This window comes from Chelonia mydas, chromosome 3 (genome assembly GCF_015237465.2).
Source record: "Chelonia mydas isolate rCheMyd1 chromosome 3, rCheMyd1.pri.v2, whole genome shotgun sequence".
NCBI lineage: Eukaryota > Metazoa > Chordata > Testudines > Cheloniidae > Chelonia > Chelonia mydas.
In genome coordinates, this window is record NC_057851.1 from 171,106,794 (window position 1) to 171,133,369 (window position 26,576).

General features: G+C 45.5%; 1 long non-coding RNA gene across 1 annotated transcript in view; it reads left to right on the top strand.

Moving 5' to 3' along the window:
• The first annotated feature begins 8,902 nt into the window (after positions 1-8,902).
• LOC122465214 overlaps positions 8,903-26,576 on the top strand; it is a 46,163-nt gene continuing 28,489 nt past the window's right edge. Inside the window, exon 1 of the long non-coding RNA XR_006289889.1 lies at positions 8,903-9,044. This is a non-coding gene — a long non-coding RNA (uncharacterized LOC122465214). The remainder of the gene's footprint in view (positions 9,045-26,576) is intronic.

Consider the following 26,576-nt stretch of genomic DNA (forward strand, 5'->3'; position numbering starts at 1 on the left):
AACATGGCTTACAGGGTTGGCTTACAGGGAATTAAAATCAACGAAGGGGGTGGCTTTACATCAAGGAGAAACAAAAACAACTGTCACACAGAATGGCCCCTTCAAGGATTGAACTCAAAACCCTAGGTTTGGCAAGCCAATGCTCAACCTACTAAGCTATCCCTCCCTCTGGTATTTCAGGTAGGATTGAATCTCCATTAAAGTTTTCAAGGTGCCCCTGACAGACCTCACCAAAACGATTGTCGGCCATTGATTTCACGGAGGGAGGGGCAAATGAATACAAAACAAATCTGGTTTATTTCTTGTTTTGATCCACTCCATCTATCTTTTACATCTTTGGCTGGCACCAGACGGTGAAGTAGTACTGCAAGCCATCCACATCTCCTGGCTGCTCGGCAGAAGATGGTGCAATAGGACTGCTAGCCATCCTCATCTCCTGCCTGCTCACCATAAGATGGTGCAATAGGACTGCCTGCAGGACTAAAGAGAATGGCCTGGTTGAGTCACTCCTAATTTAGTCCCTGCACCCATGTCTGCCCAGGTGCTCCTGACTGACCTTACCGAGGTGGCCAGGAGCACCTTGGACACGATGAGGATGGTTTTCAGGCCTATTGCACAGTCTGTTGCCACAAGGCAATGGGTTGCTGCTGCTGTGTAGCAATGCAGTACCGCGTCTGCCAGCACCCAGGAGACATACGGTGACAATGAGCTGAGCGGGCTCCATGCTTGCCGTGGTATGGCGTCTGCACAGGTAACTCAGGAAAAAAGGCGCGAAACGATTGTCTGCCGTTGCTTTCACAGAGGGAGGGAGGGCCTCATGACATGTACCCAGAACAACCAGTGACTTTTTTTTTTGCCCCATCAGGCATTGGGATCTCAACCCAGAATTCCAATGGGCAGCAGAGACTGCAGGAACTGTGGGATAGCTACCCACAGTGCAACACTCCGGAAGTCGACACTAGCCTCGATACTGTGGAAGCACTCCGCCGCGTTAATGCACTTAATGCACTTAGAGCATTTTGTGTGGGGACACACACAATCGACTATATAAAAATGATTTCTAAAAAACCGACTTCTATAAATTCAACCTAATTTCATAGTGTAGACATACCCCAAGAAATAAAGAATGGGCTTTTGGTATAAAAGGTTGGGTTTAAACTGGGTCTTCTTTTGATTCAGCAAATAGGCAGGACCCTCTGTTCAAGCGGGGACCCCAACCCTTGCAAAAGGGTTGGAAGGACTTTGGCCTACTAGAGTAACATAAGACTTACAGGTGACCTCTGGTAAGCTTTTAGCAGGTGTATAGGCACTTTTATTGTTTGTTATATGTTTTCTCGGTAATGCTTTTACCCTAAGAATAAATGTATTTTGCTTTGTGGGGGCTGGCTGGTAACAGGTATACACTGTTACAGCTCCTGGAGCAGGTTAACTGCATGGCTGGACCTGGTCAGACCTGCTGGGGAAATCATAGTGAGGTGCGCATGGATTGCAAGCCTACACCCAGTCTGGAGAGAGAGAGACGCTAATTTCCATCCCAGAGAGGTGACACCTGGGATCCTCAAACCTTAAATGGGGGAATCAAAGGTGCAGTTAACCCTGAAACTGTGACAGTGGCTTTGAAATTCACTTTTTATGAATGCTTGTGCCGTAGCCCTCCACTGTGTGAATGTACATGGAAAGTGAATTTTAAAGGAGTGTGAACATGGCTGTAGCAAATTAATTTAAACATGCAGGCAAATGTTAACAGAAATATTAACGGCATCCTCCCAGCTCTAATCTTTTCACAGAAATGCCCATTCTGATGGAGGCAACACATGTAACAGAACAGAACCCCTCTCTGAGAACATATATCCAATAGCTAAAGCCAAATTATATCAAGAGTGTGTCAGTGTTTTCAAGTGCTGAGAACTGGGGACTGTGAGCCAGGAACCATGGAATGCATTCTCAGCTCTGTCGCTGCTTCATTGTATGACTTAGGCAAGTCACTTGACCTCTCCGAGGGCAGATCCTCAGCTGGCAGAAACTGATGTTTGCCCCTCTCTGTTTCTAGTTTGCTTATTTCTAAAACTGAGGAGAATAATACTTACTGTACCTATCTCACTGGGGTGTTCTGAAGTTTAACTTACTAATGCTTTCAAAGTGGTTTGGACTCTTTAGATGAAAGGTGCTATATAGGTGCAAATTATTACAATTAGTAAAGCAAAACTGTTCCTTTCAGCTGTTTTCTGTACAGTACAAAAGATTCCATCTTGTTTGCTTGTACCAATATCAAGCTCCAAAGGAGAAGGTAATAGGCTAGTTAACAATGCAATGGCTATTTACCTTTTGGCTTCTTTATGTGGCTAGAACATGACAGGCGCTTGTCATCATGATTGCTGTGTGGACTTGCTAAGCAGTTAAGTATTTCATGATGTTAAATGTGACATTTGCACAGATCTCCCACAGTTCCGTAATTAAAAACATTGCAAAAACATATACATGCCTAAATCGTCTACATATGTTTAGGGGTCGTAGACATGCCCAGGTTTTCTTTTTAATGTAACTCTTGGCAGGACAAACAGTCCTTATGCTGATGTTATTAGGATTGCCAGGCTAGAAGGTTTCACAAAACACATGACAAAAGATTGCTGGAACACAGCTTGAATCTGTTGTCAGTTCTTGACAAGTCAAAATGTAATTGCTGAATAAATGTTTAAAATAGTATTTGTTTTAATCCTAACTACAGGTCCCAAATGAATTCTTTGCAAATCTATTAGACTGGAAACTGACTGAGTGGCAGCTTGGTCTAGTAAAGGCTGGGATTCCAGACTCCTGGGTTCTAGTCTGTGGTGTTTAGATTCTGCTTGTAATTATTAGAACTGGGAGCACTGGCTTTCGGGAGTCTGAAAGGACAGGACATAGGAAGGATGTGGGGGAAGTTGAGGCGGCTGAGTGAGAGCTACCGAGGGTACAGCAGCAGGTTGGTAAAGAGGTATCCACTTTAAAAATAAAGTCCTGTTGAAGTTTGTTAGTACCTTGCCTGGTTGCTACAACATTTTGGTGATGAGGATGGATCTTCTGCCTCTGAACCCACCTGCACCCTTTCTGCAAAGACCAGCTGAGCCTCCAATTGCTTTTACTGCCTGGATCCATATGTTTGAGACTTATCTGCTTGCAATCAGTGCTACAGAGATTTCTGAAGTAAGAAAGTGTGCTCTGCTATCCACTGCCTTGGAGCAGAAGGGCAGCGTATATTTTACACTTTTCCCCTTGCAGATGGTAAATATGAGACTGCATTCACTGCATTAAAGAACTTTTTTGTGCCAAAAGTGAATGTAGTAGCTAATCGCTACAGATTTCGCCAGCGTGAGCAGAAAACAGGGAGACTATAATGCAGAATATTGCTTTCCTGAGGAGTCTGGTTGTAACTTGTGACTTTGGGAATATGACAGATGAGATGATTAGAGACCAGCTCATTGAGAAAACAACCATACTTCATGTAAGAGAACACTTACTTCTAGAACCACAACTTACACTAGAAAAAGCAATAACCATTGCTACTCAGATTGAGTCAGCTACAGCTGAGCATGGATACAGGAGGCACAGTCCAGGCTGTGACTCCTGTGCAGAAAAGTTCACAATCGCAGCAGACAAACAATTACAAGAGAAAAACTAATGAAAAACCACTGAATCAGCAAATTCAAAATACAGTAAAAGCATGCTTTCGCTGTGGATCCCCACAACACCTTGCAAGCTACACAGGATGTCCAGCAAAAGTAGCTCAGTGCAATCATTGCAAAAAGATTGGGCATTTTGCTAAAGTATGTTGCAGCAGCCAGTTCAATCAACAGGTGCATGCAGTTACAATACCAGATGTTACTGTGCTGAGTGTGGACAAAATCACTACTGCACATATTCCAGAAAAAATAAAGTGCACTGTAAACATTTCTGCCATACCCTCAGGCAAATCACACTCTATTCAGTTAATGTTGGACACTGGCTCAGCAGTATCTAAACTACCTGATTCCATCTATTTGCATTACTTTAAAGATATGCCTCTTACTGAACCCAAACTTCACTTGGTGTGGTATTTGAAAAACCATATTCCAGTATGTGGCTGCCTGCCAGCAATAGTTACTTTTGGTGATTGCTGTGTAACTGCAGAGTTCTACATTGTCCACAAAGGCACTCCTATCCTTGGCAGAGATTTATTGGCTGCTTTAAATCTCAGGGTAGTTAATGGACAAATTGATCTTCCACAGCAAATCACTCTTGCAGTACACACACCAGTTTCACCTGGGACCCAACACCAGGTTGAGGAGAAACTCGGCTGTGCTTATGGGTTTCTGCATAAAGTTAAAATGTGGAATAATGTGATGCCTGTATGACCGAAGTTACAGCGCTTACCCTTTTCAGTCAAGGAAGCTGTTTCAGAGGAACTTAGAAAACTTGTTCAAAAGGACATTATTGAAGAGATTGACTCCTCAGAATGGGTTTCACCTATAGTAGTGACACAGAAGAAGGGTGGAGGCATTCGCCTTTGTGTGGACTTACGGGAGCCAAATAAAGCTATTGTGATTGACAGCCATCCTCTTCCTCACATAGAAGAAGTATTTTCAGAACTCCGTGGAGCAAAGATGTTTTCTACTCTTGATTTACAGAGCGCATACTACCAGGTTATGTTGCATGAAGATAGCAGAGACCTCACAGCATTTATTACACATGAGAGACTATTTTGTTTTAAACATGTTCCATACGTCTCACATCTGCCCCAAGTGCCTTCCAAAAAATGATGTCATTGATTCTGAAGAATCAACATGGAGTTCAGTGCTATCTGGATGATATTATCGTGTTTGGAAATACTTCTGAGGAGCATGACAATAACCTGCAGTCTGTACTAAACTGCATCAGCAAAGCAGGCCTCAAGCTCAGTAGGTCCAAATGCAAATTTAGATAAACTGAACTCTCCTTTTTGGGGCATACAATTTCACAGACTGGACTAAAACCTGATCCAGATCATATCCTGGCAATTTCAAATGCTTCTCCTCCAACAGATTTGCAAACATTACATTCCTTCTTGGGTCTTACCTCCTGGTATGCGAAATTCATTCCCAATTATGCTTCTGTCATTGAACCATTGCGAGAATTACTACGGAGAAGTTCAACCTTAGTGTGGACAATGGATGCACAAGCTAGTTTCGAACCGGTAAAAGACTTGATTGTACATAGTCCACTACTTGCACTATTCACTCCTGCATTGCCCACAATTGTAACTACTGATGCTTCTGATTATGGACTTGGGGCTGTCCTCACAAAACTTCATAAGGACAACACACAGAGGACTGTTGCATTTGCTTCAAGGACACTAAGTAATGCTGAGAGGAAATATTCTACAGTTGAAAAAGAAGCACTTGCTTGTGTCTGGGATACTGAAAAATGGAGAACTTACCTGTGGGGCCGCATGTTCAAGTTGCGCACAGACCACAGCCCTTCGACGACGTTGCTCACCACGAAAGGACTGGGAAGAGCAGGATATCGTATTGCTAGATGGTCTGCAAGACCACTCTCTTTCAATTGTGAACTGGAATATAAACCTGGAAACCAAAATGTCGTAGCAGATTGCCTTTCTCGCCTGCCTTTGCCTTCCCCAGATGGTTCACCGGAGGATGAGGATGTAGTAGTTGCGCTTATTACAAGCACTCTTACTGCAGTTACAAAAGAACAATTTCAAGCTGCTTGTTCAGCGTGTCCAATTCAACAAAAACTATGGGAATTTCTGACAAAGAGATGGCCCAGTAACCCTAAAAACCTTGACCCAGTTTTGCTTCCTTATTTTAGAGTTTGGGATGAACTTTCTTTGCTTGATGGCTGTGTGCTAGGAGGTACACACCAGCTACTTGTGCCAGAAGAATTACAGTCAAAACTCATACACCTGGTACACGATACTCCTCAAGGAATTGTCAGAACCAAACAACGACTATGGGATCTGTATTGGTGGCCAGGGATGGACTCTCAAACTGAAGCACTCATAAAATCCTGTGTCACTTGCCAAATGCATGATAAGACAGCAGTGACATGTACCCCTCCATTACAGCCTGTTCCTCTTCCTGAATCTGCATGGGAAAAAGTGGCGATTGACATTGTAGGACCCTTTGATACTGCTCCAAGTGACTGCCGTTATGCCATCACTTTAATAGACTATTTCAGTAAATGGCCTGAGGTAGCATTTACGTCGCAATTAAGTGCTACAGTAATTAAGTTCCTCTCTTCAGTGTTTAGCAGGGAAGGTAACGCCAAAGAACTGGTTTCAGATAATGGTAGTCAATTTACTTCCCTGGAGTTTGAAACTTTTCTAGCAGAGAGGAACATTTTACACAGAAGGTCATCCCTATATTACCCTCAAGCCAATGGGGAAATCGAACAGTTTAACAGAAGTTTGAAAGAGAGTTTGCAAACGGCTAAACTGGAAGGGCTATTGTGGATAACCTGCACTACTGATTTCTTGCAAGCATACCAGGCTACACGACATGCCACAACTCAAAGATCACCCGCAGAGTTACTGCATGGGAAACAGATGAATACTAAACTGAACATTGCTGGATTGTTAAAGGCACGACCTGAGGCCCCAACTGAGGATGATGTGAGAAAAACAGTTGAACAGAACCAAGCAAAGTTTAAGGCTTTCACAGACAAGCGGCAGGGTACTAAGGAACCAAAGTTTGAGTGTGGTTCCTTTGTTAGAATATGAAAATGTGGAATTTTATGCAAAGGGGACCATAAATTCACAGCTCCTCTTAAAATCATAGAGAAGAAGGGACCTTACACCTATTGACTTTCTGACGGGCGGGTATGGAATGCTTCTTATCTTGCACCTGCCTATGCACCAAGAGGAGATTATGCCAACACCCAGTCTGCATTGGATGACTTTGCTGTAGTATCAACAAAACAAGACATTGCACTGGAACCAGGGCTTGGGAGACGGCCTGTCAGACCCAGATGACTACCTGTCTGGACTAGAGACTATGTTATGTAGTATCTACAGTGTTTCAGTGTAATATTTCTGACAATAGTATAGTGCCTTGTTTCATATTTGTTCCTGTGGTTAGAACAACAATGTTTATTTTAATTGGGAGAGTTTCTTAAGAGAGGAGGGAATGTGGTGTTTAGATGCTGCTTGTAATTATTAGAACTGGGAGCACTGGCTGGTGGGAGTCCAAAAGGACAGGAAACAGGAAGGGGTTGGGGGAAGTTGAGGAAGCTGAGTGAGAGCTACCGAGGGTGCAGCAGCAGCTTGGTAAAGAGGTTTCCACTTTAAAAATAAAGTCCTGTTGAAGTTTGTTAGTACCTTGCCTGGTTGCTATAACATAGTCCTGATGAACACCTACATATCCTCAATACTATTTTTGGTGAGTTAGCTAGATGAACGCTAGTGCAGGTATGTCTACATGAATTGCATATCACACCTCTGATTACAGGGTAGACCAGGGATCAGCAATGTTTGGCATGCAGCCCACCAGGGTAAGCCCCCTGGAAGGCGGGGCTGGTTTGTATACCTGCTGTGTCCACAGGTTCGGCCGATCGCGGCTCCCACTGGCCGCGGTTTGCCACTCCAGGCCAATGGTGGCTGCGGGAAGCTGCGTGGGCCAAGGGATGTGCTGGCTGCGGCTTCCCACAGCCCCCATTGGCCTGGAGCGGCAAACTGCGGCCAGTGGGAGCAGCGATCGGCCGAACCTGCGGACGTGGCAGGTAAACAAACTGGCCCGGCTTGCCGGGGGCTTAACCTGGAGGGCCGCTTGCCAAACTTTGCCGATCCCTGGGGTAGACACACACAGAGGCACTGGATAACCCTGGGCAAGTCATTTAATCTCTCTGGGCCTCAGCATGGGTGGTGGGTATAATAGGCCAGAGGAGGCCAAGCCTCTCCTATGCCAGGCTGTGGCCCCACCCATACTCTGCCCCAAGGCCCCAACCTTGCTCCCCCGAAGCTAGTGGGGGCTCAGCTCAGTCTGGTGGCCTGGATCCTGGGGCTTGGGCTGGCTGGCAGCCTGGGGTGGCTCATCCGGCCGGCAACCCGGGGGTCAGGCCAGATCTTGGGCCGGCTGGCGGCCCAGGGGTCGGGGTGGCTGCTGCAGGCTGGCAAGCAGCCCAGGGCTTGGGACAGCTCAGGAGGGCAGGCAGGCTCATGCTTGGGGTGGGTCAGCTAGGGCTCCTCTGGCTGCGGTGGGGAGGGATGGGGACTAGGGACTTTGAGGTGCGAAGTGGGGACAGAAGGCGTGGGGTAGGGGCAGGGCCTTGAGTGGAAGGGGTGGGGCCGGTGGTCTAGCCTTCCCGAAGGGGGGTTCACGTGCCACCTATGCATCTCAGTATTTCTATATGTTAAGTTGGGAGAACACCTACTTGAGAAAGATACGGTAAAGCTTAATTCATGCTTTAAAAGCTCTTTGTGACACTCTGATGAGCAGAGAGGCCTATTAATCCTCATGTAAACTTCACCTTTCCTAGCAGACTGTTCTCTGGATTTTGCATTCCCTCCCCACCCTCTATTATGTCCAGGGCCTGATTAATGCAGGGGCTATAGGGGCTGCAGCCCAGGGCCTTGGGCTAAGAGGGGCCCCACAGGCCCATGGGCTGGATGGGGCCTGCTGCTTCTTTTCATCTGGCCCATGGCAAGTCTCACCGCCGCAGGTACCTGAGCCACGGCGTGCCTTCCCACCTCCCCTTGCCCCCCGCGGGGCTGGAACTGCGAACACCAGCTTGCTGACATGCCCCTTCAGCCCTGTGATAAATGGGGGGGGGGGGGGGGTAGCTCCCTTTTATAGACATCCAGCCAGTCAGTTAGCTATAAAGTCCCTCTTAGTGGCTGTTCTCTGCTTGCTTTATCTGTAAAGGGTTAAAAAAGTCCCCCAGGTAAAGGAAAAGGAATGGGCACCTGACCAAAAGAGCCAATGGGAGGGCTAGAACTTTTTAAAAGGGGGGAAAAAAACTTCCCTTTGTCTGTGTGTTGCACTTCTCTGGAAAAGAGCGGAGACGCATAGCAGGAATGCTGTAAGCAGCTTTAAAACCAGGTATGAAAAAACATCAAAATGTACCTCAACCCTACTTATCTGAAACTCCAAATGTGTAAGTAGATCGGAATGTTTAGATAGATGTAATCAGGTTTATTTCTTTATTTTGGCTTGTGGATCTCCTCTGTGCTAACCCCAGATGCTTTTGTTTGCTTGTAACCTTTAAGCTAAACCTCCAAGAAAGCTATTTTGGGTGCTTAATTTTTGGAATTGCTCTTTTAAAATCTAGCAAAAGTCTAAGTTCCAGATGTATTTTCTTCCTTTTTGTCTTTAATAAAACTTACCTATTTTAAGAACAGGATTGGATTTTTGGTGTCCTAAGAGATTTGTGCATATGCTGTTTAATTAAGTGGTGGCAACAGCTAATTTCCTTTGTTTTCTTTCTCAGCTCTTCCCCGGAAGGGGGTGAAAGGACTTGAGTGTACCCAACAGGGAGGAATTCCCAAGAGCTCCTTCCTGGGTTCAAGTTTTTTTTGTTTTGTTTTGTTTTTTGCATTTGGGTGGTTGCGGCATTTACCAAGCCAAGGTCAGAGAGAAGCTGTAATCTTGGAAGTTTAATACAAGCCTGGAGTGGCCAGTATTAATTTTTAAAATCCTTGCAGGCTCCCACCTTTTGTACTCGAAGTGCCAGAGTGGGGATTCAGCCTTGACAGGCCCCTAGGAGAGGATACGCACACACACGCTCAGCATGTTGCCACGCACAGTCAGGCATGCAGGGGGAGGCACACACGTTATAGCTGGACTGGAGCCAAAATCACCCGCTTCAAGCTTTCATTCTGATTGGCTGGGACCAGGGGCAGGAGCCAATCAAAAAACAAGACACTGTAAAACCTACAAGCTACTGTAAAAGCCCTGAAAGCCAAAAAGCTACCCAACATGCAATGCATGAGTCAACTCAGCCTAAAACAAGCCCAATTTCTGCTTAGTTTTTGTGGATTTGGCCCCCCGCCCCCACTGCCAAATCTCCCATTGGCCAGGAACCGAGGCCAATGGGAGCTGTATGGGCAGTGCCTGCGTTGTCTGCGGCCATGGGCTGCACACAGAGTGGCCTGGCCCCTCCGCCTAGGGGCTGGACATGCCGGCCACCTTGGGGAGCAGAGCTACATGGAGTGAGAGCAAGCAGGGATCCTTTCCTTACCCCCGCAGAGCTGCCTGAGGTAAGCACCTCCTGGCTGGAGCCTGCACCCCACACCTCCTCCTGCACCCCTATCCCAGCCCCAAGCCTCCTCCTCCACCCAAATTCCCTCCCAGACCTTGCACCCCCACCTGTACCCCAACCCCCTGTCCCAGCCCTGAGCCTCCTCCTGCATGCAAAATCCCGCCCAGAGCCTGCACCCTGAACCTCCTGCTTCACCCCAACCCCCTGTCCCATCCTTGGCCCCACCCCAGAGCCCGCCCCACCCCAGCTGGAGCTGTACCTCCTCCTGCACCCCAGTCCCCTGCCCCAGCCCTGAGCCCACTCCCACCCTCCAAACCCCCAGGGGCCCCACAAAATCTAGTAGCCCTGGGCCCTCAGGAGCGTTAATCCAGCCCTGATTATGTCCATAATAAAACTGACACGAAATAAAGGTATTGTGCCTTTTTAAGGTAAGCAGGCACCTCGGTAGCCTTTCAGCCATGAGGCTGTGGAAACAAGGTCTGAGGAGGAAAGCTGGAGATCCTCTCCTACAGCAAAGCTGAAACCCTGCACCCAGTTCCATGTGTACTGCATTTTGTATTGTTAAAAGACCACACCTTCCTCCTCTGCTGTGAAGCTTGTGGTGGGTTTGTCAGTCCATCAGTACAATTCATCCCCCCTTGTCCTTCCTCCCTGTGAATGCAGTCCTTGATAAGCTGTATATTGTAGAGCAATGCTTCAGTCCCTGCTGACGTATTGCCTAACCGTTATTTAGCCTGCAGGAGGTGGTTGTTTTGGGGGTTTTATTTTTACTGAGAGAAGGAATGTTGTTGGGGATTTGTATACAGAGTCTCTGCTCGTAATGGAGATTCCAGGAAAGCGATTCCACTCTTTTTACACCACCCAGGTCAAGAGCTCTACTTATGCAGTTGCAGAAACATGTTTTGTTTTTAAAGGTCAGTCCAGGATTAATGATGGTGAATTCCCTTAACACAGAGGTATAAATTCAGAACAGATATTGCCAGGATAGCAGACTAGACTGGCCATTGGTCTGTCCCAGGATGGCAATTCCTGTATCCCAAAATCTGCTTGTCCAGGGCTTTTCACTTACTTTAATAGCAGAATGTGAAATTAGAGGGCTCCACAATTAGTGGAACAGTTTGACATCTTGCCACTACTTCATCCTATTCTATATTACTCTTCCGAGCAGACATGTAGAACTGTCTGTTTAAAGCATCGAAGTTCAGTTACCCTTCAGACTTAATTGAGTCTCTTTCCAGAGAACATTCCTTTCTTCCTTTGCTGGCCTAAATTTTACAAATACTCATTTTTTTACTGATACTGTCATAGTCTAGAATTCGCCTTCAAGTTAATGTTGTTAGTTAATGTCTGTAAATTTGAAAAATCTGAAGTGCTGCCGAAGTGCTGTGTTCTGTTACTAAGTTCTTTTCTTTTTCCTCCAATACTATTTCCAAATTATTGTTTTGTATCTCAGTGAATGATCACTGTTTTCACTCAACTCAAATTATTCTATTCCATTTCAGTGCTGTATCATTAGAAGTGCATTGGGTAATTGCTGATAGTTAAATGCTAATTTTTCATTGATTGATGTTGGCCACATGTCTGTTTATAAAAGCCATGGTGTATCTGATGCATTTCTTTAATAGGTATAACATCAAGACAGTTACAACTCTGCTGATGGATGATGACATGTTCAGAGACTCAGCTTCATTTTACACTGCATGATATTGTCCTTTGCCCTGTACAGTCTGTGTGGGTTGCCATCTCTTCTTTAAGTACTTAACTAGAGGGAGTAAGTATAGAATATAGATGGCTTACTGCAGGAGACTGAAAGTACTCCATGTTAAGAAAAAAAGAATTAAATAAGGAGGAAATCATCAGAGAGAGAGAGAGGTTACATTCCAAGACTTAAAAAGAATTGTTCTTCATAGCATAACTGGGCACGCTTTTACCAATATCCTGCTGAGAAATTTCTGTCTCTACAGCCTTTGTTTACAGACCATCAATGTTTGGGATAACTATTGCCCTCTTCACTGTCCTATATGAGTGACTCCCAAAATTCTAATGCATACACATTCAGATACATTTCTTCCTCTTCTTGGCTCCTATCAGTAGGAACTGGACTCTATTAATCGTGTGGGGGTTTTTATGTCGGCTTGTTCACTTTGGGTGGTGGTGTTGAGGAGCAGCTGGGTCAAAGAAGTAGAGTTTGCACATTGCTGGTAAGGTGCTGAGGTTTGTGCTTGCCTGGATATTGCAGGTTCCTGAGTTGGTCACTCAGAAGGCTCTGATTGGTTTCCTGTTCCCACATGGAAAACCCCAACAAACCAGCATTTTTTCCCTTGCCATCATTCTTGGAAATGCTGAACGGTTTTGGCTGAAACATTAAAAATAAATTAATAAATAAATCAACCTGAGGCAGAGAACTGGCAAGGAAAATTTCAGTCCAAACAGTTAATGTTTGGCGAGATTATGAGCAACAGAAAGAAGGAACATTGGGGCAACCTTATTAATAGGCAGTGCTATTAGTCTTGCCTATGATGTGAAAGAAATAGATTGCACTGTGGATACTTAAACATCCTCCAGAATAAATTCTAAGAGTAAGATCCTAGATAAATATACATCGTTGTGCAGGAACCTTTCTTGTTTACTTGTGTTGAGCACAGAGAGAAAGAAGACTGTTGCTTTGTTGTAGTTTAGTATCTGAGGGACAATTTAATTTCCAATAAGATACTGAAACCCAGTACTGATGTAGATGAGGTTAGATTTACACCAGTGAAACTCTACTGACTTCAGTGGAGTTACTCCTGATTTACACTGCTGTGAGATCCTTTGATAACTACATGACGCTATAAATCAAAGGACCTAGTGTAATAAAATTTGATATCAGTGGGTTTGCCACAGGTCTGAATCTAGCTTTGTGTCTTTCTCTCACAAGAGGGCAGAGTTTGTTATTGTAAAAATGCATTTACAGCAGTGCTGCTATTACAAGTGTGCTGTTCTGGAAATCTCCTTAGTAGGCACAAGTTCGAGCGGATGGAGAAGAAGCAGCAGCTGTCCAGCTTTTCTCTTTCACCTTCATTACAGATGGCAGTGGTGATACTCCACATTAAGCCAGAAGACCCAGTGGGGCAGGGAATGCACTGGTTGTTTCCTTCATCTTTTTTAATTTCCAAAATTGATAAATATGCGGATGTACAAAGGAATTAATCCTAAACTCTGCAGCTGGAGTGGCTTAGCTAACAGAGATCCCTACAACAACCACCATTATGGGCTTAATTCATCCAGAAAACAAATCCAAACTCAACTTCCCTGTGCTTCGCACCAGTGGTTTCTCTTTCTCCATGGTCATTGTGTGCTCAAGCCAACCCAGCTCCAAAACTTTGGGGCAGATCCTGGTTCAAGGCACTTCCATAGTGCAGAGCTCTCAGCAACTCCCTGCTGGGCACCCCAGCAGTGGGCATGTCCATGAATCCTAAGGGCTCCTCCCATAGGTTGACCTTGTAACTTCTATAAGATGTCCCCACCTATTCCTTTCCTCCTCACTCTTTTCACCTACTCCCATTAACTCTGTCTCCTCCCCTACCCTCCTCCTTCGTCTTCTCCCACCCATCACAAGTCTGCATCCAACCTTTGCCTCTTTCTTTGTATCCCCCTCTTTGCTTATGACATCATTCCAAATCCTGGGCCTCTTGTCCCTTCCTCTGACCCCTTTGGGTGTCCCTCTAGCTTTGTCCCCATTCAGTGGCAGTGAAAGGCACCAAACTAACAGTGAAAGAAAACAAGTATTTTCTTTTGTAAACAATGCTTCATTAACGTGTGGGACTTACTGCCACATGATATTATTGAGGTGTCAAGCTCAGCAAAGGACTGTAAGATTTTACAGGCAGAGTTTGGGGTAGACTGGAGAGGTGGAGCACGTTTACAACCTTCAACTCCAACCCATGCTCTTTGCTTAGCTCTCAGGTTCCCCTTTCATGTCTTCCTGCCAATCTCTATCTCTGACTCTCCCTCCACCTGTGCTATTTCCCCACTGGGTGCCTCTGGAAGAGGGCCTGCTCTGACATACACCATTGGTGTGAGATTCCCTTCGGCTCTGGAAGTCTCCACTGACCAGTTATGGCCAGAATCTCTTTGGCTCTCAACAATTATCTTTCTGGCCAAGTCCACCCTTAATCAATCTCCTGAGCCCTCTGTGAGGGTCTGAACACATTGCTTTGCATTACTCTCATACCTTGCTGGCCTACAAGTTGGATCTCCTGTGTGCCCATTTGTGATGGGGTGTCTACCCCACACTAACCCATAAAGGGTTAATAGAACCCAGGGAGGCTGTGCAACAAGCAGCCAATTGGTGAGGGCTATGAGGAGCAGCCCATCAGGGCCAGGCAGACCCATATAAGAAGGGCTGCAGAACAGAGCAGGGTCAGTCACTCCCTGGAGCTTGAGAAGGAAGGAGGACTGGATGCCTTGCAGGTGGAAGGCAGCAAGCACCCTGGGCAGAGCAGTGCTGCAGGCAGAGATGCGGGGAGCTAAAGGCAGCTCCTGGCAGGCTGCAGGGATCTGAAGACTGAGGCCCTGACATAAGGGCAAAGAAGGTGCTGGAGCCAAGTGGGAAGTGGCTAAATAATGGACTGCAGTTTGCCACTGAAGGGAGTAGCTGGACAGTAGACTGCAGGTCCCCCCGGAAGGGGAGGAACATAGAGTGTGGCACTGCCAGAGGTCAGCGTCACTGAGGAGGACGCCACAGTCCTGGGAGTGATGTGGGTCCAAGAACAGAGGTGACAGCAGGTGAGACACCACTAGAAGAGGGAGCAGCACTAATTCCCTGGACAGCCAGCAGGAGACGCTGCAATGATGAGTCTTGCACCATCACACCATCGCTAAAAACATATCCCCTGTTCCTTCTGTCCTTTTTTCCATTGCATTGTGGTACTGGTGGACAGTCATGTCCCACACTTGCTGGAGAATAGCTTTAGCAGAATTCTAGTGCCAGATACGATCCATCCATGTTTAGAGACTAGAGCGGTTGGAAAAATCGGACCTAATTTTTTACAAAATTTTGACCGTTTTTTTTCCTTGAAATTTGATATTTCAAGAAAAAATGTCATCAAAATTGCTTTTATTGACACTCTCAACCATCTCCTTTAATGACCTTTTGACCCTGGATGTGTAAGGCACATATGTTTGCATGAAGTTCTCTTTCTATCTTCCAGCCATGAACACTGCTTCCAACAACTATTTCACAGGTCTGGAGGCAGTGTGAAAAATACGCTATAAACGCCCTGAAACAGGCGGAAAAACAAATCAGACTGTTTTTTTAAAACTGAAAGACTAACCAAATCATCGTGATGATGCATGAAGGCACTAATGAGTCAGACCCTGGATGTGTCTGAAGGTAACACAGAAAAGATGCTTGTTTAAAATCCTCTCCAGGGCTGGAAAGTCAAGTCTTCGCCATTGACTGGTTTCCTTTCCCTCTTCAGTAGGCTACTGGATACAATTTTTGAAGAAATAATGCAAATTATTGAAGGAGTAGGAGGAGAAAAAAATCGAATCTCCAGCAAACCCAGTGAAAAACCACATTCTCAGAGATTTGTGAGAACACAAAAATAACATTTTCCTTTGTCCCTGGAAAAATCATGGAGCAGGTCCTCAAGGAATCCATTTTGAAGCACTTGAGGAGAGGAAGTTGATCAGGAACAATCAACGTAGATTCACCAAGGGCAAGTCATGTCTGACCAACCTGATTGCGTTCTATGATGAGATAACTGGCTTTGTGAATATCGGGAAAGTGATGGACATGATATACCTTGACTTTAGCAAAGCTTTTGATACGGTCTCCCACACTATTCTTGCCAGCAAGTTAAAGTATGGATTAGATAAATGGACTATAATATAGATAGAAAGCTGGCTAGATCATCTGACCCAATGGCTAGTGATCAGTGTCTCGATGTCTAATTGGCAGCCGGTATCAAGTGGAGTGTCTCAGGGGTCGGTCCTGGGGCCAGTTTTGTTCAACATGTTCATTAATGATCTGGATGATGGGATGGATTGCACCCTCAGCAAGTTCATGGATGACACTAAACTGGGGGTAGGTGTAGATACGCTAGGCTGTTCTCAGTGGTGGCAGATAACAGAACAAGGAGCAATGGTCTCATGTTGCAGTGGGGGTGGTCTAGGTTGGATGTTAGGGGAAACTATTTCACTAGGAGGATAGTGAAGCACTGGAATGGGGTACCTAGAGAGGTGGTGGAATCTCCATCCTGAGAGGTTTTTAAGACCCGGCTTGACAAAGCACTGCCTGGGATGATTTAGTTGGGGTTGGTCCTGCTTTGAGCAGGGGGTTGGACTAGATGACCTGCTGAGGTCTCTTCCAACCCTAACCTTCTATGATTCTGTGATTTATGGTTAAGGTAGGTTTTGTAGTAAATAAATTGACCGCAGTCTATGGGCCTAATTTAAAGCCTGTTGGAGTCAATTGGAAAGGCTCCTATAGAATCCAATGGGCTTTGGATCAGGCCTCAGCTGAGGAGAGGATAACATTTAAGGAACACCTGGTCTAGTGGGCTCACCTTGCTTGAGATTGTTCTGCATTTGGAAATCATCTTAGTTAATTTGTGAGATTTCTCTGGTTTTCTTTACACTTTACTAGCTCACTTTGCCTCATTTTTTTTAAATCTGTTCTATGAACCATATATCCCATAACAGTCCCGTCTGATGGACCATTTGAATGGGATTAAAAGAATGCAAGCACCATACAAAAATATTGCCAATGTCAGCTAAAACTTCAGAAATATGAGTCAAACTTGGGCTTAATTTTTCCTACCTTCCTTATTCTAGTTTTCACTCTACTTTCCTCACCACTGTAAGTAAAACTAATCTGCAGTGCCTGCAGGTATGCTTGGTAAAACAAGCACACCTGATCATTAAGCTGTAATTTTGGCTTCAGTTTGATTGATAACTCACATAAGAAAGTTCTGAAGTCTCGTACGAAAAGACCCGCCTAGTTAAGTCGCTCAGCTAGTTTGTTACAGGTATTTCTTGTGCAGTCATCATGGAGGCCAGACCTTCCTAGCGACTGAAGAAAGTTAAATGAAAAATTGCAGTTAATGCATTAATAAGGCCAGTGAAACACTTGATGTTTTGGAATCATGAATGCACATGTTCTGAGTGAAGTTCAGCCAAAGCTACAGCTGCCGTTGTCTTCCCCTACAGCAGTGGTTCTCAGCCAGGGGTCCAGGGCCCCCTGGGGGGCCGCAAGCAGGTTTCAGGGGGTTCGCCAAGCATGGCCAGCATTAAATTCACTAAGGCTTAGGGCAGAAAGCCAAAGCCCCACGGCTCAGGACTGCAGCCCGGAGCCAAAACCTGGGGCTGAAGCTGAAGCCTGAGCAACTTAGCTTCACGGTGCCCCCTGTAGCACGGTGCCCTGGGCATCTGCCCTGCTTGTTACTTCTTAATGCCAGCCCTGGCTTTTATATGGAGAAAAACAGTTGTGGCATGTGGGCCATGGAGTTTTTATAGCATGTTGGGGGGCCTCAGAAAGAAAAAGTTTGAGAACCCCCCTTCTCTACAGGCTTATAGGAACTGATGGGGGCTGACTGGTAGGACTCCCAGTCTGGCTGGCTAGATTATTATTTTTTGCAGAGCTCCAGAGTAATACCGCTTGTGTAGCTGAATGTGAAAGAGACGTCAAAACAATGTTGCCAGCAAAACACGGCTTTGAGATGCCGCTTTAAAAAATACTATTAATGCTGGTAAGGATGGGACATTCTGAAGCATCAAATGTTTGTGGGGTTTGGGAGGACAAGGACAGGTTTGGCCTTTACTGACAGCATATCCCCCACTCACTGACAGTGATTCAAGTGACTCCCTACATCTACTAGTACATGCAGTGCTGTGTCATGTGCTGGTCTGTGTGTATGTATGTACTACCAACCTCTGTTGGCTGGAATGGCAGGCCACAGAAAGTGTTTGTGCTTTTCTTGTTCTTTAATGGCTGCAGCCCATATATAAGATATAAGCCTTAATATTACTACAGGTAATAGAAATTTTCCTTTAGCTCAAGTGTTAAGGACTGGGGTTTGGAGCAGCATGTCTTTGATTTTAATAATGTCTGTAATGTCTTGGGGTGTGTCGTATAAATGTAATCTGTGACGTCTGTGCAGGCACACAGGAGTTAGCACAAGGGAGAGTTTCTACAAAAGGTTTCCTCTTTGTATCAGAAGCCTGTCTGGTGGAAGGGAGGGAGGGGGCGAGAGAAAGAGAAACAAACAAAAATAAAAGCCCAGTGACCTGCCATCTGATTTTCAAGAGGAAGGGTGCCCTTGTGGCTAGGGCCCTGAACTGAGACTCAGGAGACATGGATTCTATACCCAACTCCACCGAAGAGCTTCTGTGTGACATTGCGAAGTCCCTTAACCTCTCTGTGCCTCCGTTCTCCCCCTGTTACATGGGGGTAACAGTAAGTCTTTTTTCCGCCCTGTGGACTGTACGTTTTGGGGTGCAGGGACTGCCTCTTACTTTGTCTTTGTACAGTGCCTAGCACAATGAGGCCCTGATCTCAGTTGAGGCCACTAGGCACTGCCCTAATTTAAATAAGAAACGAATGTATTATTTTTATTGCAGTAGCACCTACAATGCACTAAGCTTTATCCCTCAAGCTGGAAGACACAATTCCTGCTCCCCAGAATTCACAATGTAAGAAGACAATCAACAAATATGAGGTGAGGGAGAGGGATAAATTGTGTAGTGTGTTTTCCCCCGTACATCTAGCACTGGCCCACACTGGCTCTCAACCAAACTCTTATTAGTCGCCTGATTTCTTGTAGGCATTGCAGCAGAAGCGGGTGCTGCGGCGGAACATTAATGAAGAGTGAGATGTGAGCCCGGGGAACAACATTCAGTCACTTTAGGTTATTACTGGGGATTGGTGGGGAAAACTGCTATGGCTGGCCCTTGCATAAAGTGGTGGGCAGCTGGCTCTCTCTCAGGTGGAAGTTGCTCGTCTTCAAGTATAAATCACAGATAACCATCCAACGTTTGTCTTTTAATATTATTAATGAAGCAAAAAAAGTGAAAGAGAAGAGGGCGTGGATACCTGGGTGAGAGGGGAAGATAGAACGTGGAGTTTTTAATCATAACAGACTTCAAACTCCTTGTCAAACCCACTTCTACCATGACATTTAAAGAGAATCACCACCTAACAATGGAGTGGAGCCACTGGAATTGTGCATAAGTAATTGTATTTAAATGATTCAGAACCCTGAAGTTGTGTGTATGATTAACCTGTGTGCACACATGCTCCTAGCATTGACTCTCATCCTCCCCTCTCTTTTGTCACACTCTGGCCTTACCTATATTCACCGTTGCACTGGTGGGGACAAGCTCTCACTTCTTGCATATTTGATCATAAGCTCTTTGGGGCAAGAACTGTGTGTGTATATAGTGCCTAGCACAATGGGACCCTAAATGGGGTCTTCGGGTACAATGGGAATACCAATAATAAATCATAATGAATGGATGAAATCACAAGAAGTTTCATGTCCCCACACCCATGTCTTTGAGATCAAACGATAAAGTATCTCAGAGAAATGCAGAGGAGCCTGCTTTACCCTGGCACGCCCTGCTTGCGGTGAACACACATTTTAAATAACAATTCTACAGCTTATTTACAGAGCTAAATGTCATATGTTTAAAACTAATAGGTTGGTTCACTCTGAAAAATCCTTCCCTAAGTGATTAATTAATGGAAGTAAAGTCATTCTCAGCATAGCAGCCAGCTAATATTATCCCAGGCGCTCTCATGAAGTCAATTACCTGTTGGAAAAGTCTATTCATTCTCCCAAGTCTGTCCAAGTTCAACATCTAGAAATAATGAAGCAAAGTTTTCGATCATGGAACAGTAAAGCTTCTTCATAATTGCTCTTATTTCCCACATTGTACCATGCCAGTCAGATTCCAATATAATTGATAGCTTTTATCTGTGAACTGAAAACAATAGAGTATAGTCAAAAACAAGCTTATTTATAGGGCAGGCTTTAAAGTACACACCCTCCGCTTCCTGATGGGCTGCAACAGGCAAAACTCCCTGAGAATGACCAGTGCAATAATAATAATAAAGGCCTTGATTTTCCTCTCACTCACACCCGTTTAAATCAGAAGCAACTCCACTGAAATCACTGGTGTTACACCAGTGTCTGAGGAGAACCAGTCCCATAGAGAGGTCTGCTGCAGAATCATCCACCTAATCACTATGATTAAGGGTAAAAATTTCAAAAACGCCCAGATGATTTAGGAGCCTAAGTCCCATTCATTGACTTTTGAAAACATGATCTTAAATCTAATTTGGATTGTCTCCAGCTTTCAAAAAAAATCTCAGTTTTAGTAATGCTGCTGTGATTTTTGTTGTGTTGAGTGTTAGAGCACTGAGGGCTTCGTATAAGTGTCTTTTTATTATTTAAATCTTTTTTTAAAAAAATCCTAACCATAACAGTCCACTGTACGAAAGTGGTGTAAAGTGGTGTAGATGTTCTGGCTCAGGCTGCAGCCTGAGCTCTGGGACCATCCCACCTCCCAGGGTCCTAGAGCACAGTCTCCAGCCCAAGCCCAGATGTCTACACTGCAATTAAACAGCCCTGCCACCTGAACTCCATGAGCCTGAGTCAGAGATCAGGGGACAGCTGCTGGTGTCTAATTGCAGTGTAGGCATTATGGGGTGGTGAGACCAGGACTTAAAAGAACACATGGTATCATTCGTAGAGATACTTAGGTGCTGAAGTCCTGTTTTTAGGCACCTCTACAATCCACAAAACTCCTGTCTGGCTGTAGTTTAAATCTGTAGGTGCCTAAACTTACTTGGCGCCTATGTTTTTTGTCTCTGGGCAAGTACACTGCTGCCTACCTCTAGGTACCTGGGCAGCTATCTCCCACCTGATCATGAGCACTGCTGCCTCACAATAGGCGTCCAGGTGCCTATCTCCTGCCTAAGTCTTCAGTGACTCACAAACTGGGAAAGATAGATATTCAGCTGTCTAATTCACATGTAGCAGCCTACTCCGGCAGGCATGCACAGAGGCTGCCTTCCAGATCAGGCTCCTCAGGCAAGTTCACATGAAACTGGGGAAGAGACCCTGCCTTATGATCTTTAGCCTAGTGGTTAAGGTACTCACCCAGGATGTGGGAGACCCTCATGTCCCACTCTGCCTGAGGGGGAGAAGGGATTCGAAGAGGAATCTGTTGCTTCTCAGGTGAATGTCCTGACTAACTTCAACAGGAAAGACTGAGGGAACCCTACATCAGAATATCCCATAGCTCAGTGGCTAGGGCACTCACCTGAGAGGTGACAGACCCCTCTTCAAATCCTTTCTGCCTTCTCAGGTTGGCTAACTTAGGTGGCTCCCTGTCTAGCATGCTGGCTTTGCCATTTTAAGGTACATATCTGTTACCATTCATTATATAGGGAGCCTAGGCATCTTATGCAGGCTTTCTGGCTGGCAGTGTTGTTCCTGTGATTTTTTTCTAAGTATCTAAATGTTGCAATGCCTAAGTCCTTTTGTGGATGTGGGCCATATTTCCTAGAAGGAGGACTGTGAAAATATGAATTTAAAATGTGTGTGTGGGGAGGGCGGGGGTGTAATAGGGGTGGTGGTAAAAGTGGCTCTTTTGGGTGCTGGATGCTGCTCAATAAATTAGACTCCAGGCAAGGGGGAATATTAGTTTAAAGACCTTTTGCTATGATTAAGTTATCTCTGGGTACTCAGATGGAAATCGAGGCATGGTTCCTGCAATAGCACCTCAGGCCAAGAGGGGGCGCCCTTGGATGGCAACTGTCTACAAACCCCTTTAGAGGATCAGGACTATGCAGATGACCAGAGTAGGAAATGATGTGCTGAAGGAGTTTGTTAACCGCATAAAGAGGAACTGGAGGGGTTAGTTTCTCCTAGTCTATTTCTAACCTGCATTCAGGGCTGGCCTTACCATGAGGTGAACTGAGGCGGCTGCCTCAGCTGCCAGACTGTGGGGGGGGGAAGGGGCGCCACTAGGACCCAGAGTGTAGAAAATTGTCTGCTGCTGGTGCATCTGTATGCTCTCTGCTCTAGATGCACAGAGATGGTGGAGCCCTGTGCTGGAGGAAGGAGGGCACAAGAGACATAACAGGCAAGCAGGAGAAAAGGTGAGAGGGAATAACAGAAAGCAGCAGGAGCTGCAGGGAGAGAGAGGAGGAGGAGCCTCTTATGTACCTCTCTAGCACCCCCAGGAGCCTGGACTGATTAACCCAGCTTCTCTGGGAGCTTCCTGTTTCCTGCTGCTTCCCTGAACCCACTTGAGGAGAATAGGCAGTCAACTGAAGTAGTAGGAGCCAGTTAGGCCCTTAACATGCTGATATCTTTCCTCACTCAGGCCCTGCTACCAGTCTGCTTATTTGTCCCCTTCAATTGAGTGTTGGGAGCCACTATAGCTGGGACAGAACAGCAGTCATGAGTGAAAGAAGAAAACGCCCCTCTGGGGGAGTATTCAGAAAAAGAAAGAAAGCAAAGGAAGCTTTTCTATCTAAGCAGGAAGGAGCTCTCCTGAGATACATAGACACAAATGTTCATGGTGAGCCTTCCGGTCCCAGTGAGGATGTGAGTGGTGAGGAGATGCTTGATCTTCCATTTAGAGTGCACATGATCTGGCAGCTACTGCAGCATCCAAATCTCCATCTCAAATGGATGTAACCATGCACATTCCTGAAGAAAAGTGTAGATCAGAGAAGAGTGTGATGGAGGCACAAGAAACAGCTGCTGCTGAGTTTAGTTCCTTAAGTCTAGATGATTCAGGACTGTGGACCCACTTGAGCAGTAGCCTGAGGGACTTCCTTGTACTGCGTGGGCCACAGCAGGTGAAAAACTTCATGTTCCCCAAAGACAATGAAAATAGAAGTTTCCATCCAACACATTACTGGTGTGAAATCCCCAATGGTGACAAAGTGGAGAGGCCATGGCTTATGTACTCAAAAACCCAGAATGTTGCATACTGCTTTTGTTGCAAACTCTTCCAGTCTAATGTTCCAGACATATTGGGTTTTACAGGAACAAAAGACTAGAAAAATCTGGCTAGAAATCTGGCATGCCATGAGAAGGCAGCAAATCACCAGAGAGCATTCCATAGGTGGAAAGAGCTTGAGATGAAACTAAGGTTAAAGGCCACCATAGATCAGCATCAAGAGAAGATTGCATCAGAGTCTCTTTACTGGTAAAATGTTCTGAAAAGGCTCATTGCCACTGTGAGAATGCTTGCTACCCAAAACCTAGCACTGTGTGGCACTTCAGATCAGCCGTTATGTGCCAAACAATGGAAACTTCGTTAAAATTGTGGAGCTGGTGGCTGAGTTTGATGCTGTACTCCAGGAGCATCTAAGAAGAGTCACCACCCAAGAAATGTGTACACACCACTACCTTGGAAAAACAATTCAAAATGAGATCTTACAGTTTCTGGCAACAAAAGTCAAACTGAAGATAGTGGCAGATCTGAAGTCAGCAAGATATTATCCTGTTATTCTGGACTGCACACCTGACATCAGCCATATGGGAACAAATGACTTTAATGGTGCATTTTGTAACAATAACAGAACTGAGTGAAAATGTCCCTGCAATGGTGACTGTCAGAGAGCATTTTCTAGAATGTATTGACATTGATGATACTACAGGAGCTGGTATGACAAATGTGCTTCTTAAAAAGCTGGAAGATACGGGAATTGCGATAGCTGACATGAGAGGTCAGGGCTATGATAGTGGTGCCAACATGAGAGGAAAGAACAGAGGAGTGCAGACACAGATCCGAGAGTTAAACTCAAGCTTTTTTTGTCCCATGCAGTTCTCATTCATTGAACTTGGTGGTCAGTGATACAGCATCAGCTTCTAGTGAGGCTGCTGAATTTTTTAATGTAAGTCAAAGCATCTATGTATTTTTCTCTCCATCAACTCATCGATGGCAAATTTTGAAGCAACACCTGGGAACATCCTCTCTGACATTGAAACCACTGAGTGTCACATGATGGGAAAGTCAAGTGGAGGCGATAAAGCCTATCAAGCACCAAATTGGGAAGATAGATGATGCCATAGTTGCCGTTATGGAGGATAATGCTATGACAGGAACTGTTCGTGGGAGAACAGTGGCAGAGGGAAATGGAATCACCAGAAACATACATAACTTCAAATTTCTGTGTGGCTTAGTGTTGTGGCATGACATACCATTTTAAATAAATGTTGTAAGCAAGAGACTCCAAGGTGTTGACCTTGATATATCTGGAGCAATGGAACAATTGGACAAAGCAAAGACATACCTACAGTCTTACCGGTCAGATGAGGGATTTCAAAACATTCTGAAGAGTGCACAGAAGTTGGCAGAGGAACTTCACACTGAAGCTATTTTCCCACCCATTCAAGAATACAAGTGTCACTGAAGAAGACATTTTGATTACGAGGCACGGGATAATCCCATAAGAGACCCCAAACGACAATTCAAAGTTGAATTCTTTAACCAGGTGCTAGATTGTGCAATACAGTCAGTTGAAGAACATTTCATGCAGCTCAAGGAACACAGCAGTATATTTGGGATGTTGTATGATATTCCAAAACTCCTCACTATACCTGAAGAAGACCTACACCAGCAATGCAGGGCACTAGAGATAGTGTCGACACATGATGACATGCATGATGTTGATGCGAGTGATTTAGGTGATGAACTGAAAGCCCTTTCAAGATACATTTCAGCAGGATCAATGCCAAAGGCTGTTCTGGAATATACGTGCACAAATAAGATGATCACCCTCTTTCCAAATGCTTTTGTTGCTCTGAGCATACTTCTAACGCTTCCTGTAACAGTTGCCAGTGGAGAACGCAGCTTCTCCAAGCTGAAATTAATAAAAACACAACTACGCTCCACAATGACACAGGAGAGGCTGGTCGGCCTTGCAACCATCTCAATAGAGCATGAGCTGGCCCAGACTGTGGACCTTCAGCAGGAAGCAGTTCAAATCTTTGCAACCAAGAAGGCACGGAAAACACCACTTTGATTATTCAAATAGATAAAAATGCCAGTGTTTACTACGCAGACAAGAAAGGTTACATTTGCTGTTCAAGCGTTTGAAAGTTAAGTGTTACTTAAAATTTTTGAACAAGACATTTTAAGTTGTTAGTTCTCCTTATTGAGGCAGGGAGCAGAGCAGTACCATGAGAGGAGTAGAACAGGAAGAAGGCAGAATTGAGACCTTTCAAAGTTTTTGGCTCAAGCAAGGGAGTATGGGGGTGTCATTTGAGCTCCCCGCCTCAGGTGCCAAAATGTTGTGGGCCAGCCCTGCCTGCAGTAAGTGACTTCTCTAAGAAGGTTTTGCACAAATGAATCAAAATACTTGTTTAAGCTAACTGCAGTGCTGCAGGTCGCATTAATGGCTACTGAGACATGCAGTACGGTGCCCCGTGCCAGGCCCAACAGGAACACCGCTAGCTCAACTCCTAGCATAGAGCATGGCTGGTCCCAGGACTGGGGACTCGTTGTGCAGCTTGAGTGTAGCTAGCATCTAGGTTTATGGTAAGTGATGGCCTTGTTCATATCCAAAAAGGCTGGTTGAGCCGGATGGTAGACTTCACTTGCAAGAAGCCAAATCCTGGCCTCTGCACACAATGTGATTTAAAAAAACCTATGCCTTGGGAACTTCCAAGGGTGGGGTGGGACGAAGGAACTCTCCCTCCTTCCCAGGTTATGGAGCCACAGTGAAGCTGCTTCATGGTCACTACCACAACTGCTACATGCTCTCCAACCGACTCTGGGGGGGAGGGATTGGCTCACTGGGCTAAGGATTGTAGCTCCACTCACCCAACCACTCCCTCAGCCAGCCCTCAAAACAGCCTAGCATGTTGGGGTGAAGGGAACCCCTGCAGGGGTCAGCTAGGTTCAGGATTTTCCATAGCCATGGAGAGGGTTCAGGACCTGCCCCTCACTGACGATATAGGTCATCCCCTGGCCTGTCACATTAGAATTCAAAGTTTGGTTGTTGTCACAGTGAACAGTCAATGGGCAGTGGTGTGTAAAACTTCATTTCATCTGGTAGCCTAAGTATGTCTTTGTGAGGGAGCATATAGAAACCAGGGACCAGAGCCTGCCTTTTGAGAAGGATGCAAAGCTGCCCTAACTAGTGAAAAGATGCTCTAAAACTTCCTTACCAGGGGCATAAGGGGAGCCTCAGGTGGGGTGACACAGCCATTGCAGTTCCTACAGCACCGCCCCCCCCCCCCGCATGCATGCGCACACACACACACACACACACACACACACACACACACACTGGGAGTGGCACAGGGGATATGGCCAGGGCTCCCCTCTGCTCTGGCAATCTCTGGCTGTTATAACAGTCC